This window comes from Canis lupus, chromosome 15, assembly GCF_048164855.1.
Source record: "Canis lupus baileyi chromosome 15, mCanLup2.hap1, whole genome shotgun sequence".
NCBI classification, from domain to species: domain Eukaryota; kingdom Metazoa; phylum Chordata; class Mammalia; order Carnivora; family Canidae; genus Canis; species Canis lupus.
The window spans coordinates 13,638,921-13,652,131 of NC_132852.1; the positions used below are offsets into that span (position 1 = coordinate 13,638,921).

Here is a 13,211-nt window from a genome sequence, read left to right on the forward strand (position 1 = left end):
TGCCTCTCTCTCTGTGTCTCTCATGAATAAATAAATAAATCTTTTAAAAAATAATAAAATACAATGACCAGTCATGTCAAAATGATTCCCCTAACATGTAGATTTCTGCTCTTATCAGAATGGAATTTACCACAGCTTTATTATTTATTTTACACTTTCTTCCAGAAAGGATACTTATAAGGAGTATGAGGGTTTAACTTATGGATTATTTTCATTTGATATGCATTACTTCATGCATTTATTTATTGCCATCTCTACTAAATTGCATTGATGAAACTTCTGCTTCATTAGTTCCTTGCTTTTGAAATGAAGGAAGCATCCTTAAGCAAAGGAATTTTTCTGAGCTACTATATAAAGAATTATTTAAAATGTTAAAGCATTTCATTGAGCCATTCATAGGTGCTATCTATTGTATACATTTTTTATTATTTTATTTATTTATGAGAGAGGAGACAGAGAGAGACGGGCAGAGGGAGAGGGACAAGCAGACTCCACACTGAGTACAAAGCCTAACGCAGGGCTTGATCCCACGACCCCAGGACATAACCCGAGCTGAAACCAAGAGTCAGATGCCCAACTGACTGAGCCACCCAGGCACCCCTCTGTTGTATATTTTAACTCAGATGGAACACAAATTAAAATATATTGTCTTTGCCTTCTTGACAATAATTTAAATGATATGTGTAGATAAAGCTTTAACTGACAAATAAGCAATTAACATACTTAAATTTGGTTATATTTTGTTCATTTTTTTTCTCTTTCCCTACCCTGCCACTGCCCGGCAAACCCTCCCTCCTCCCCACAAGATTGTGTAGTAAGAAGGTACACTTATCAATAATACTTATTTCAAAAAGGAAAATCTTTACAATGCTATTGCAGATGGTAAAACAGTTTATTCTGCTCATAGATGTCGAGCATATGTTTCCTTTTTTTAAAAATAACTTTACAGATAGGCCTGAAATCTGGCTATTTTTACAGGTTATCTCACCAACTTCTGCTAAACTTCCAGATAACACGAACCCTACAATTTTTGGTTTTATAACTGTAATTTTTACCTTATAAGCAAAGGACAAGAAAAAGTTCTTACTGTTGTGGAAGCAGTTAACAGGTTTATGTTTAAAAGTGGTCAGCGTAGGGACACCTGGGTGGCTCAGTGGTTGAGCGTCTGCCTTTCAGCTCAGGTCATGATCCTGGGGTCCTGGGATCAAGTCCTGCATCAGGCTCCCCACAGGGATCCTGCTTCTCCCTCTGCCTGTGTCTGCCTCTCTCTGTATCTCTCATGAATAAATAAGTAAAATCTTTAAAACAAAACAAACCAAAACTGGTCAGCATAGAAATGTAGTAAAATGATATATAACGGAAACATACACACACAGAGGGCTTTAAGCTGGGGAAATCTGCATAGGAAAGGTGAATTGTATCAATGTCATGGTATAAATTTTGCAAGATGTTGTGTTGGGAGAAATTAAAGGAAGTATATACATACCTCTCTATATATTATTTCTTAAAACTGCCTATGAATCTACATTTATCCCAAAATTTCAGTTTAAAAAAAAATACAACTGGTTAGTAATTTTCAAGAGCCAGATGGTGAATATTTTAGCCTTTTTAAGGGGGCATGAGGTGGCAACTGCTCAAATTCATTATAGTGCAGAAGCAGTCTAACATAAACAAGTGGGTGTGACACTGTTCTTTTGAAACTTTATTTACAAAAAGCAGACTTACAGTTTGCAGACCTCTGGTTTTAAAAAAAGACAGGAGCTTTTATTTAATGTTCTATATGCTACTCCATTCTAAAAAAAAATGGTAACAAAAGTAAATCATATATTTGTAATGCTTTAATTTGCAGTTTATTTCTGTGTTCATGATTTTCTTAATTTGCACAAATATACATACAGTATACATATGCAGTTACATTTATTTTAAATATTCTGTAAAGCACTTCTTGGGTACCATGTTTCTGTATTTTGGGAAGTCAAAATGAGTTAAAGTTGTTTGACGTAGAAAAGTAGGAAACCCTTTTTAGGCAGACTGCTGTATGAAAGGAAGACAGACATGGAATTTCTATCCTAAAATTCTCATCTGTAAACTTGAGCAGTAAGCAGTTAGGAGCGAGAGTCTAAGTAGAAAATTAGCCACTTTCTGTGCTTTCCTTTCTTTTTAGCCATTATGTCCAAGGCTTGAACATCCTCTGCAAGAATTTAGGCTGCGTTCAATTACTTTCATTTTCAGGGTGCAATAAAGCATTACCGTAAGTAGAATCTAACTTTGAGTAAGAGTGTACTCAGACTGATGTTTCAGACAATTTCCAAAAAATCAACTTTACGAGATTTCAGTATTTATTCCGTAGACTTTTTGGTTCACTTTTTCTTTCTCTCCACGCTGCCACATCATGAGCATAGTTTTAAGAAATCGGCTTCAGTTTCCATTGATTCCAATTGCTTTCTTCCCATATGATTCTTTTTCCTTCTGCTGCTTCATTTCTTTTTTATGTGAGTGGCTTGTGTGGAAAAGCCTCTTGAATTGTGGGACAAAAAAGAAAAGAATACGCTTTACGGAGACATACATGCGTGTTAAGGTTTCCTCAGTGCCATGGAGTGGTAGAAAGACTTTGCAATTTCAAAGAAGAGGCAATATAAACACAACAGGGCACTGGTGAGAAAAAAAGATTTAATGTCCACAATTTAGCAGAAATATATACCGGTTGTGAATTGATTTCCAGAATGATTAGAGTGATGAGAGCCGAGTAAGGTTGGCATGATGAGATTGAGTGATTTTAAGGAATTTCAGGAGATGAAAGGATTTCTGAGTTTTTGAAAATTCCATGCACATCCATCTCTTTCACCCTACCCTTCATTTAATCTGTTGCTAAGATAATCAATTTATTCGACCTCTTTATTATCTCTGGACTGTGGCCCTGCATCTTTATCCCCATTGAGGGCTTTGCTTTATGTACTCTGTGCAATCCTGCAGCTATCTACTAACCTTCCTCACTCACCGCTCATGCAGACAAAACACACACGCTCGCTTGCTCGCTCATCCCACATGCATCCCCCATGGTGCTGCCAGAGTGATCTTCATAACATGCATCTGGACCTTGTCATTTGCTTAAAACCACTCAGCAGCTCCCTGTTGCTAGCACAATACTGGGTGAACACTATAGCCAATACAATGCAAGGCAAGGCAAGTCAAAATCTTTTTCCTTCCTGTGTTTCCAGCTTCATTTCCTAAGTCATTTGCCTTTCTCCTGCCCTATCCCAGCACCCGGTGCACCCTTTATGCCCCAGCCAGTCTGCAGTATGGCTTTATCGTGCTCCATGTCATCTTCTTGCCTTTGCTTCTTTCCCCATTATCCTGAAGCCTTCTCAGCCCAAAATACACATTCCTCAGGACAACTTAAGCATTATTTTAATTAGAAAAGCCTTGTGTGAGTCTTTCAGAATCGAGCATATTTCATCTCTTAGATAATTTGCCAGATAATACTTGATCGCTTTGTATGTTTATACCCAAGAGTTGGAGGGCAGTATGGTATAGAGGGAAAAAAAGCTTTGAGTCAGATGCAGTGAGAGCTACAAAAGGACAGGAAACAATCTGTCAACTCCACGTTGAATTACTAGTACCTGCCGGGTGCCTGAAATACTGTGGGTATTCAGTGTGTATGTCTTGTATGAATTATTGGATGAATGAATCAATCAATCAATAAAGGAAAAGTTTGTGTCTTATTCATTGGAATTGAATGGAATATCAGCCTGGGAGACATTTCTAAAGGTATTAAAGGTTTAAATGAAGACCACCTCCCACCCTCCGCCTTTTGTAGTATTGCTATAATGAAGGAATGAATATCTAAAGGGGATTTCTAACCAGTAGGTTACAGAGGAAATGGTTTCTGAAATAGCTTTGGAGTCATCATCAAATGGACTCACTACATTAACAACATAGAGCATATAATGAATCTGGAAGAAAAAAGTATGTAAGTTGGGTAATATATTCTATTTTATTTTTATTTAGTTTTTAAAGATTTTATTTATTTATTCATGAGAGACACAGAGAGAGAAAGGTAGAGAGAGAACCAGGCTCCATGCAGGGAGCCCGATGCAGGACTCGATCCCGGGACTCCAGGATCACACCCTGGGCCAAAGGCAGGCGCTAAACCGCTGAGCCACCCAGGGATCCCCATATGTTCTGTTTTAAACACTAATAGGGTTACCATGCATGTAAGTTATACACTTCTTTTTTCCAGTTTTGACTATCCTGACAATTCCTCAAATGCTTAGCAACCTATAGGCTATCTTAACAAAATGTCCTATCATGTAAACATTTCTAAACCATTGTCAACATAGCTACACTCTAAGTTTTTAAACTACTATATCCCTTATGTTACAGTAGGTGCCCAATAAGTATGTGTGGAGTGGATAAACAAACCATTACCAAATGATTGTATTCAGCTCCTACATTTAAAAAGCTAGTCCCCAAATCCTTGGACTCTTGACAAGCACCCAGATTAATCTTCCTTCCACTTCTTTTCCCACACTAAGCCTCTTGCAGAGCACCTCTGCATAGCCTTACTATATCAGGTAAAAATTCTGCTACTTGGATTTTTAAAGTCATTAACTAGTCCCACGTTGGTCTATCCAGAACGCTCTCTTCACTTGCTTTCCAGACCAGTGTCACTGCTCACCTCCTGGTCTTTTTTTTATGATGGCCTTGTTGACTTGTCTATATCTTTGCCTCTCCTCTTGGTTTATCTAAATTTTAGCCTATACTTTAAGCCTTGCAAACTAACCCCAGTACAAAGCAAAGGTTTCTGTATTTTCTTTCTCCACATACTTTGAATTTCTTAAATTATTTTTTTCACTTGCCTGAAATATGTGTTCTAGATGCTTCAAGTATATAAATCCTATCTCCAAAAACACCATAAGCTCCATTAGGCCAGTCAGCCTGTCTTCTCCTCCTGTATCTCCACAGTTCTTGACCGTTATTGGGGAAATAAAATTTGGGCTTGTGGTTTGGCAGCAGTGAACCTTTTTTTGATTCAAGAAGAGTGCATTTATGGAAATGAAATTGCCCATTGTATGCAAGATAGACTGGTGTGGAGTCAATAGACAAAGATGTCAGCATACAATTTTTCATAGGGTTTATTCTTAGTCAGCAGACAATTTTTATTTAATAAATGAGGGATGGGGGGGATGATAAGGGTCTAGATGCAGTGAGGCAATGGGAATCCAGTGAAGGATACATAATCAAGATACCTCTTTAATCAGCTAACAACAAACTTGTTGATGATAGAATATAAAGAATCAAAGAGAGTAAGAGTCAAAAAATGTCACCAAACGTTTGAGAAGAAAGTGGTCATTTCAGTGGAAAAGTGAAATGGTTGAGAAAGAGGTGATGAGTTGGGCAGGGGTATGGAAGGAGCATCGGGATGACTTTAGTTTTGTGCAGATTGGCAATGCACATGGAGAAGATAAATACAATTCCTTTTAAGGTGTGTTAGGCTAAGAATAATGACATTATGTTGGCTACAGTGGATTTTAAAAATTGTATCCACAGATTCAAAAATCTCTCTTCCTCCTTCCCAATCTAGATATGCTATCTACATTCATCTTCAGGGATCATACTTTACGTTGATTTTGTTTCAAAATCACATTGGTTTGTTTTGAAGCAAAGTTGTTCTGGTGGTCTGGTACAGAGAAAAGTTCATTGAAACTCTCATACTAGTATAATTTCGTTGTAATCCCCATTTCAAATGTAATGGATCGGAGCCCACTAGAAAGGAGGAGACATACCAGGAACTAATTTACCTGTGAGAATGCAGAGGGGCAGAGGCAGAAATCTTAGTTCTTTTTTGTTTTTTAAGATTTTATTTCTTTATTCATGAGAGAGACAGAGAGAAAGAGGCAGAGACACAGGCAGAGGGAGAAGCAGGCTCCATGCAGGGAGCCCGATGTGGGACTCGATCCTGGGACTCCAGGATCACACCCTGGGCTGAAGGCAGGCGCTAAACCGCCGAGCCACCCAGGGATCCCCAGAAATCTTAGTTCTTTTAAGAAAATTGCATGATGAGGTTTGTTTTTGCTGCTGCTGTTTCTGTTGCTTTGAATAGGTTAAAACTATGCTTGAGGACCATTAGAGGACAGAAATCAAATCTTAATCAGTCTTGATGTTTTTTTTTGTTTTTTTTTTTTTTCCTGTTTAAAAGAAAGGTTCAGATTCACTTTAAAGCCTAGGGAGTTTAATTAAAGTAAGTAGAGACAAAAGTACTCTTTTGAGAGCTGTCATTTCTCTTAGTACGACACTATTAATAATGTGGTGTAATGCTATTTTGGAAGTTTGGTTTTTTCCTTCTCTTTTGTCTTGCTCTGACTCTTTTCTATATTCTAAATGAAAGGGGAATAAAGCACTTAAAGGAAGGTACTCTACTAAATTCACTGTCTCCTTATGCACCACACTATCTCTGACCTCAGCTGTACTTCTTTGAAGAAATAACCCTTGCAGGCACTGTCTTTTTTTTTTTTTTTTTCCTTTCCCTTCCTCTTTTGTTGTGAGCCTCTTTTTAACCAACAACATTTGCAGGGTTCTTCACAAAGAAGTTTTTTTTTCCCAATTAGGGTGAAAACCAGATCATTATGTGACCGTTTCGTTGTGAGTGTAACTTCTTTTTTGACAGCTCCATTAGCTCTACCCAGTTATAAATCTTCATATTTCTGACTTGCCTTGAAATCAGAAAGCGTTTTCATTATGCTAGTCTTTGTGAGCAACAAGCATGAATGGAGGCTTGGCAGACATCACAGGCTCATCGTGGGACTTACCTGGTTTACAACTTCTTACGAGGGCAAAATGTTTACTGCTTAAACCTGATGATTTAGCTTTGATTGCTAATTATGTGGGGCACAGTTTTGAATTTAAAGAGTGTTTCTGAGGTCACTTTTCGTTTTTGTGTGTACAGATAATGTGCTACCTGTAACTTGGATTTCACGATCTTTGTTGTTTGAAAGTTAATTAGTATTCTTTGTTAGAATACCTTCTCATTTGCTTGAATAAGCGTTTAATTTCATCTGTCTTTGTCACTTGATTTTGGTGAATATTTTAGAAGCCAAACAATATATTTAAGGTGTGCTACCTCTAATTGCATCGATGTGTGGAAAGCGATTATTAAACTGATAATACCAATTATACTTCTATTCTATTCTCATACTCTGTTTTTATAACATGCGTGAGGTTGAAAAATTAGGATTACCCAGTATTTTAACACGATAGGTAAGAAATAAGAAATGATAAGGGAAGCAGATATTATTTTGTATTTTGATGTCCTTATTGCAATATAAGCACGGCAGTGTATAATGAACTTAAGAAGTTAAAGAGTTAACAGTTCTTTATAAACCAGAAGGCCATTAACTTTTAATAATGCCGTCTCAAATATTTGTCTGTAAATTGTGGTGATAATCAAAGACGAGCCTATGGGATTGTGCTTTGTAGTACTGTTTGATTTGATAACTCTGGTAATCCCTTAAGCACGTTAGGAAAAATATTTTATGCTTACATTAGCAACTATTGTGAGTTTGTAAAATAACCTGCCAACCTCAAGATGTACTAGAAGGACAAGAAGAAAAGCAATTATATCTCAGATTTTGTTTGGTTTCTTTTTAGGATGATTACTTTTAGAAATATTTTTTTAATCTAATAATTTGTGTTTCTCACCCTGAGAAAGAGATGAACTGGCTTCAGAAAATTAAAAAAATGATACGTAATACTGTCTATATACTAAAAAGTATTGAGCTTTTTTATAAAACTTGAAAATAATATCCAATTTTTTTAAATCTGTGTTCCCCATTTAAAATGCTGTGTAGTTTCCCTGTAATAAAACGATGCTTTCGCTATTACTGTGGATTGTGGTCTTCACCATGGCCTTAACTAGATTGCATTCTGATCTGGACTCAAAATAAAGCAAGCATTTCTTCATTTAAAATTGAATTTCTGGGGCACCTGGGTGGCTCAGTGGTTGAACATCTGCCTTCGACTCAGGTCTTGATCCCGGAGTCCCGGGATCGAGTTCCACATCAGGCTCTCCCGCAGGGAGCCTGCTTCTCCCTCTGCCTATGTCTCTGCCTCCCTCTGTCTCTCTCATAAATAAATTAATAAAATCTTAAAAAAACAAAATTTCTAATAAGTTGAAATAAAAATAAAATTGAATCTCTTCTATTTTTAATGGTGATAAAATTGATATATAACAATACATAAGTTTCAGGGGTTCTACATTCTGATTCACCATCTGTCTGCCCAACAAAGTGATCACCACTAACAGCCTAGTTATCCTCCACCACCACAGCGTTGATCCTCTTCACCCACCCATTTCACTCATCCTTCTCCTTCTTCCCCACCTGTAACTACCATTTTGTTCTCTGTATCTATGGGTTTTTGTTTTGTCTGTTTTGGGTTTTTAGATTTCACTTGGATTTCACATATAAGTGAAATCAGACTGTATTTGTCTTTCTCCATCTGACTTATTTCACTTAGCATAATACCTTCAAGATCCATTCATGTTGTTGCAAATGGCAAGAGTTCTTTTTTTTTTTTTTTAAGATTTATTCATTCATTCAGAGAGAGCGAGAGAGAGGCAGAGACACAGGCAGAGGGAGAAGCAGGCCCCATGCAGGAAGCCTGATGCAGAACTCGATCCCGGGTCTCCAGGATCACACCCCAGGCTGCAGGAGGCACTAAACCACTGCGCCACCGGGGCTGCCCGAGTTCATTCTTTTTTTATGGCTGAGTGGTATTCCATTCCATTCCATTAAGACAGACAGACACACACACACACCCCACATCTTCCTTATTCATTCATCCATTGATGCATATTTAGGTTGCTTCTATTTCTTGGCTACTGTAAATAATGCTGCACTGAACATAGGGGTGTGTATATCTTTTTGAATTTCATATTCTTCAGATAAACACTGAGAAGTGAAATTGCTGGATCCTCTAGGTAGTTCTATTCTTGATGTTTTTTAAGATTTTATTTATTTATTCATGAGAGACACAGAGACAGAGAGAGAAGCAGAGACACAGGCAGAGGGAGAAGCAAGCTCCATGCAAGGAGCCTGACGTGGGACTTGTCCCGGGTCTCCAGGATCACGCCCTGGGCTGAGGGCGGTGCTAAACCTCTGAGCCACTTGGGCTGCCCTATTTTTGCTTTTTTTTTTTGAGGAACCTCTATGCGTTTTCTATAGTGTCTGTACCAATTTGCATCCCTACTAGCAGCATAAAAGGGTTCTTTTTTCTCTATATCCTTGCTAACACTTGAGTATGTATTTGGAAAAATGTTTATTTTCTCTGTCCATTTTTAAAACAGGTTGTTTGTTTTGCTGTTGTTGGGTGATATGAATTTTGTGTATATTTTGGATATTCTTGCCTTGTCAGATACATGATTTGCAAAAATCTCCCATTCAGTAGGCTCTCTTTTCATTTTGATGTTGGTTTCTTTCACTGTGGAAAAACTTTTTAGTTTGATGTAATCCCATTTATTTATTTTTTATTTTGTTTCCCTTGCCTTTGGAATCAGATCCACAAAATATTGCTAAGACCAATGTTGAGTATTCTCTTTTAGGAATTCTGTGATTTCGGGTCTTTACAAGTCTTTAATCCATTTGAATTAATTTTTGTGTATGATGTTAAGATAGAGGTCACCTGTCATTCTTTTGCATATGGCTGTTCAGTTTTTTCAACACCATTATTGAAGCGACTGTCCCATCTCTTATCATATGTTCTTAGATCCTCTGTCATAAATTAATTATTGATATATGTATGGGTTTCATTTAGTTCCGTTCCACTGATCCACCTATTTTTGTACCAACACCATACTGTTCTGACGACTACAACCTCGTGGTATAGTTTGAAATGAGGGAACATAGTGCCTCCAGTTTTGTAGTCTCTCAAGATTGTGTTGGCTCTTCAGTATCTTTTATGGTTCCATAAAAATTTTAGAATTATTTGTTCTCATTCTGAGATAAATGCCGTTAGAATTCTGATGGGAATTGCTTTGAATATGTAGATTGCTTTGGGCAGTATGGACATTTTAATAATATTAATTCTTCCAATCATGAGCACAGAATATCTTTTCATTCATTTATTTATGCCTTCAGTTTCTTTCATCAGTGTTTTCTAGTTTTCAGTGTACAGGTCTCTTTCACTTCCTTCTTTAAATTTATTCCTAGGTATTTTATTCTTTTTGGTGCAATTGTAAATAGAGGTTTTTAAAATTTCTCTTTCTAATAATACATTATTAGTCATATAAATGCTAAGATTCCTGAATGTTGATTTTGAATCCTGCTACTTTACTGAATTTATTTATTCTAACATTTTTTGGTAGAATCTTAAAGATTTTCATATATAGTATTATGTCATCCGCAAATAGTCACAGTGTTACTAATTCGAATGCCCTTTTATTTCTTTTACTTGCCTAATTGCTGTGGCTAGAATTCCAATACTTTGTTGAATAAAAATGATGAGAGTGGACATCCTTGTCTTGTTCCTGATCTTACAGGGAGAGCTTTCAGATTTTTACCATTAAGTATGATGTTGAGTAGTATGATAACTGTGGGTTTGTCATATGTGGCATTTGTTATGTTGAGGTATATTCCCTTTATAACCACTTGTAGAGTTTTTATCATAAATGGATGTTGAATCTCATCAAATATTTTTCTGTATCTATTGAGGTGATCATATGCTTTTATTACCCATTTTGTTAATGTACTACATCACATTGATTGATCTATGGATAGGATATTGAACCAGCCTGCATTCCTAGAATAAATTCCACTTGATCATGGTCTATAATCCTTTAGTAAGTTTGCTAATATTTTGTTGAGAATTTTTATCTATGTTCATCAATGATACTGGCCTGTGTTTTTCTTTTCCTTTTTTTTTTTTTGTTTGTTTTTTGTTTGTTTGTTTTTTTGTTTTTGTGTGTGTGTGTGGTGTCCTTATCTGGTTTTGATATCAGGGTGACACTGGCCTCAGAAAATGAATTTGGAAGTGTTTGCTCTTCCATATTTTGGAAGAGTTTAGAAGAATAGGTATTAAATCTCCTTGTTTTGGTAAAATTTACTGGTGAAGCCATCTGGTCCTAGACCTTTTTGTTTGTCAGGAAGTTTTTGGTTACTGATTCAATCTCTTTACTAGTAATTAGTCTATTCAGTTTTTCTGTTTCTTCATGACTCAATCTTGGAAGATTCTATGTTTTTAGAAATGCATTAATTTCTTCTAGATTGTCCAATTTGTTGGTGTCTAATTATTCATAGTAGTCTCAAATGGTCATTTCTATTTCTGTGGTGCCAGCTGTAACTTCTCTTTCATTTCTGACTTTATTAGAACCCTGTCTCTTTTTGTCTTGCTTGGTCTAAAGGTTTGATAGTTTTGTATATCTTTTCAAAGAACCAGGTCTTAATTTCATTGATCTTTATTATTTCCTCTTTTCTATTGACTGTGCGCTTTGTTCTTTTCTTAGCTCTTTTATGTGTAAAGTTAGATTATTTGTGATTTTTTTTTGTCTTGCGTTTTTGAGGTAAGCCTGTATTACTATGATCTTCCCTCTTAGAACTGCTTTTGCTGCATCCCCAAATTTTGGTATGTTGTATATCTCTTTTCATTTGTCTCTAGGTACTTGTTCATTTCTTATTTGATTTTTCATTTACCCATTGGTTGTTCAGCAACATGTTCAATTTTTACATTGTTGTGGTTTTCCCAGTTTTCTTGTAATTGATTTTTAGCTTTAAACCATTGTGGTTAGAGAAGAAGTTTGATATGCTTTCAGTTTTCTTGACTTTATTGAGACTTGGTTTGTGGCCTAACATGTGCTGTATCCTGGAGAATGTTCCATATGCACTGAGAACAGTGCATTTTGCAGTTTTGGGATAGAACGTTCTGTATATATCTGTGAAGTACATCTGGTCTAATGTGTTGTTTAAGGCCAATGTTTTCTTAGTCTGCAGGACTATCTTAAAGCTAACATTTCATCTTCATTTTCTTCTTGACAACATGTCTAAATCAAAACTGACAAAAATAATTATCCCTGTATAAATTAGTATGGGAAGCTTTGGAGGCATATTCTGTGACCATTGCCAGAGTTCTTAATTTCTCAGTACTTTCTTTCCTTGCTTACGAAATAGGACTAAATACCAACAGTTTATGGTGGCTGTGAGATTAAATAAATTAATGTATGTTGAGTACAGAGCCTAATGAATTTAACAGACTTTAATGAGTATAAAATTTCCTCTGTAGATTTCTGCCCCTCCACCCCACGGTGCCCCCCAGTTTTGCATTTAGGATCTATAAAGTTACATTAAGCCTGGATTTTTAGAAACTCTCTTTTATTTTTTTTTAATTTTTTAAAGACCTTATTTATTCAATCATGAGAGACAGAGAGAGAGAGGCAGAGACGTAAGCAGAGGGAGAAGCAAGCAGGCTCCCTGCGGGGAGACGGATGCAGGACCCGATCCCAGGACCCCGGGATTATGACCTGAGTCAAAGGCAAAGGCTCAACCACTAAGCCACCCAGGTGCTCTAGAAACTCCCTTTTAGATTTACAGTAACTTCTTTCTGAAATTACTGGCTAAAGTAATTTAATTATGGCTAGCAAAAAATAAAAAATAAAATAGGGAAAAATATGTAGTTCTTTTGTCTTTTTCTTTCTTTTTTTTTTTGTAGTGAAGAGCATTATCTTTTAAGCACACAAATTTTTTTGAGTAGCAGGGGTTAAAGGAATTGTTATAGACTGGATATGGATGTGTTAGAATGCTTTAGAAAATCGATTCTCGCTAATGGAGAGAATGTTTTTAAAGTGAACTATTACCATTCCTTCAGTGAACCACATACAGCAGAAAAAATTCAAGTAAACATTGAAAGAGAGGCAAGCTCTTCCTTATAGAATTAATGAGAATTGCAGTGATCCGCCGTGGGGAATTAGAATTTGAAAAACCTTTTCCATGTGCATTATTCCCTAAAGTCTAGAACCAGATAAGTAGACTCTAATTTTAAACGTGCAATTATCCAAACAAGATGAATGTGCAGGGCAACGCTGGATAAGACTGTCGATCTTCATGTTAATATTTTTATTCTCCTTTATAATAGACATATAGTTGGCAAAAGCCACATGTCTGTGAGATCCCTAAAGACCAGCTAACTCAAGAGATGTAGCCAGCTTTATCTTACATCAACTCTGG

General features: G+C 36.4%; 1 protein-coding gene across 11 annotated transcripts in view; it reads left to right on the plus strand.

Annotated features, from left to right (window-relative positions):
- TENM3 (teneurin transmembrane protein 3) overlaps positions 1-13,211 on the plus strand; it is a 604,956-nt gene that overhangs the window by 389,365 nt on the left and 202,380 nt on the right. The gene's annotated exons all lie outside the window — the stretch shown is intronic.